The sequence below is a fragment of the Suricata suricatta genome, chromosome 10 (assembly GCF_006229205.1).
Source record: "Suricata suricatta isolate VVHF042 chromosome 10, meerkat_22Aug2017_6uvM2_HiC, whole genome shotgun sequence".
Classification (NCBI taxonomy): Eukaryota; Metazoa; Chordata; class Mammalia; order Carnivora; family Herpestidae; genus Suricata; species Suricata suricatta.
In genome coordinates, this window is record NC_043709.1 from 105334949 (window position 1) to 105337991 (window position 3043).

Consider the following 3043-nt stretch of genomic DNA (forward strand, 5'->3'; position numbering starts at 1 on the left):
GGGGGGAAGACAGGTGGTGGTGATGGTGGAGGGCACTTGAGGGGAAGAGCACTGGGTGTTGTATGGAAAACAATTTGACAATAAAATATTATGGAAAAAAAAAAAAAGAAAGAAAGATACCTTTCTGCTTTACAGGCCAGCTACCAACTTTTTGGGCCAGTGGGAAGTTCTTTTTGATTGTCAATTATCACCTGCACTCTGAGGGCCTCAGGAGATCTCTCTGTGTCTTACCACAGCCCATGCAGCACACTCAGAGAAGACCCATGGGGCCCAGGGGACTTTGTCTCAGCACTCTGCCCTCCCCTAGCTGTAGGAAGCTGCCAGCCAGTGCCTTGTACTGAGTGGAACATTCAGAGAGCTTTCTCTCAGTCCTCCCTACCCGCTCCCTGGCTTTGGATTACCACTTCTCTCAATTCAGTGGAAGCCCGTGGCATAGAGTTGATAGGTGGGTGCAGAAGTGATCTGTGGATAAGATTCCTTGGGATTCTAAACTGTCGAAAAACTCACACGGGGCATGAGGATTATGGGACTCGACTAAGGAAATACAGAGCCTTAAAGAATATAATAGGGAAGAAATGTTGAAAACCAATGAGATAAAAACAGAGAGGGAGGCAAACCATAAGAGACACTTAAATACAGAGAACAAACTGAAGGTTGATGGGGGAGAGTTGGGGGATGGGTTAAATGGGTGACGGTATTAAGGAGGGCACTTTTCAGGATGAACACTGGGTGTCATATATAAGAGATGACTCACTGGGTTCTACTCCTGAAGCCAAGATTACACTGTATGTTAACTAACTTGAAAATAAATTTAAAATAAACTAAAGAAGGAAAAAAAAGAAAATCAATGAGGTAAGTCCCCATCGAAGGAAGACAGAAAAAGAACATAAAAATAAACCCAAACAAGAAATAAGAAAATAAAAAAATAATAAAATGTATAATCAGAAGATCATAAAAAGGAATGAAACAAATCAAAGCTGAGTCTTTATAAAGTCTATATATTTAATAAATTTGGGGGAAACATAATAGATGAAAAAAGAAAGGGCTCAATAACCCAGAATGGCAATGAGACACACCTCAGATGTTACAGAAATGAAGTAGATAAAAGAATATTATAAAACAAAACAAAATACTTCACACACACACACACACACACACACACACACACAAAACAAAAAACAGGAAAACCTGAAGGGGATGAATTCTTTTTTTTTTTTTTTTTTTTTTGAGAGAGAGAGAGAGAGAGCGAGCGTGTGAGCAAGGGAGAGAGGTGTAGGATGAGAAAATTTTAAACAGACTCCACACTCAGTGCAGAACCTGATGTGGGACTCATTCCCAGGATCACAAGATCCTGAGCCAAAATCAAGAGTCAGACCCTCAACTGACTGAACCACCCAGGTGCTCCAAGGAGTCAAATTCTTTAAAAACAAAAACAGAAACAAAACCAAACAAAACCTTAAACTAAAACTTAAAAAAAAGCTTTAATAATTATTAAATAAATAATAAACAAAATTAAAGAAATGTTATCAGTAGTCAAATAGCTATAAAAACCAAAACTTCAGGCCTATGTGGCCTCACTGGCAAGGTTTACCAAGCATTAAAGGAAAGAATAGCACTATTCTTGCGTAAAATCTTTCAGATAATAGGAATAAGAAAGGGGAAGACTTATTTTGGGGGCTAACATAACTAGCAGAGGCCCCAGTATAGAGAGGATGGGATAAAGGCTCCAATATAGAACAAGGGTATATGAAATAAATAAGATTAAGTATTCAGGGCAAAAGCGCCCCCCAATTTAGTACTCTAACAGGAAGCTGCTTTCACAGGAAGGAAGGACAAAATTAGGTAGACAGGTAAATAGGGCTATAGACTGCTGCAGGGCAAAGTTGCCCAGAGCATAGATAATTAACAAAAGAAAGGTGCCTTGTTGATCCTGAGGTTCCTTGCTCAGTCATTCATGTCCCCTGGACCAGGTTAGGTAAACAGAGGTGGTGCCTCCAGGTCTGTTGTAAACAAGTTCCACCTGTCTGCCTGAGGCCAAGGTTTTGTTTCGCAGTATCCTAAACCCCTGACCCTGAATATCTTCAAGACCCCCTTTCCCTCATGTCCCCAGGTTAATGTTCACAGTTTGTCCCTTTGTGCGCGTCCATCACTACGTTTGTAAGCCTTCTGATCCTAATAAAAACAGAGCAAGGACCCTTCACTGGGACTCTTGCCTTCTCCCAGACATTAGCCATTTCTCACCTTTTAATCCTGCATCCCACTTTCTTGCTAAACAAGAAAGAACTGTACACCCAGAGTCTATGACATACCCATTGACATGAAAAGGTGCTCAATCTCATTAGTGATCAAGGAAATATAAATTAAAATTAGAAAATACGACTTCAGCTTTGCCAAACTGATGACTTTCCGATTTCACCATTTATTAGCTTGACTCTTTCAAATATGGAGATGTAAGATTTAATAGATGGTGGCAGAGATGGGAGGAAAAAGAGACCACGTTATGGAGCCAAGAATGCCTTTATTGGGATCTGCGATTCCTGGGCGAGGTCCCATGGCCGGGGGAGAGGGGAGTTGGGGAGGTCGCGCCTGATAGGCGATGGGTGGGGGGTTTTATGGGTGAGGGGTTCCGGGTTTGATCTTGGGAGGGCAGATTATCAAATAAGGGCCTTTCAGGGGCGTGGCGGGATGGAATAGGTTGCCTCGTCTGTCAGGGTGATGGGACGCTGGAGCTTCATGATTGGCTGCTTCCAAATGGGGCAGGACATCCCAGGTCTGCAGGTGAAGGGCAGGGGTCCTCTGTGCACGTGTTCTCCTCCAGCCCCCAGAGAAATGGCCACTCGGTCGCCACCTTAAGGTGACTCTAACAGGAGACATGTAGTATGTGGAGCTCCACTTGTTAGAAATGTTACCTGGGATTACGTGATGAAGACTTTTTTGATAAATCATCTTATATTTACAGAAAAGTTGCAAGAACGGTACCCCCCAAAACTTTGTTTTTCCCTTGAACCATTTGGTTGCAACATGTAAGTTGCTACATGATTGA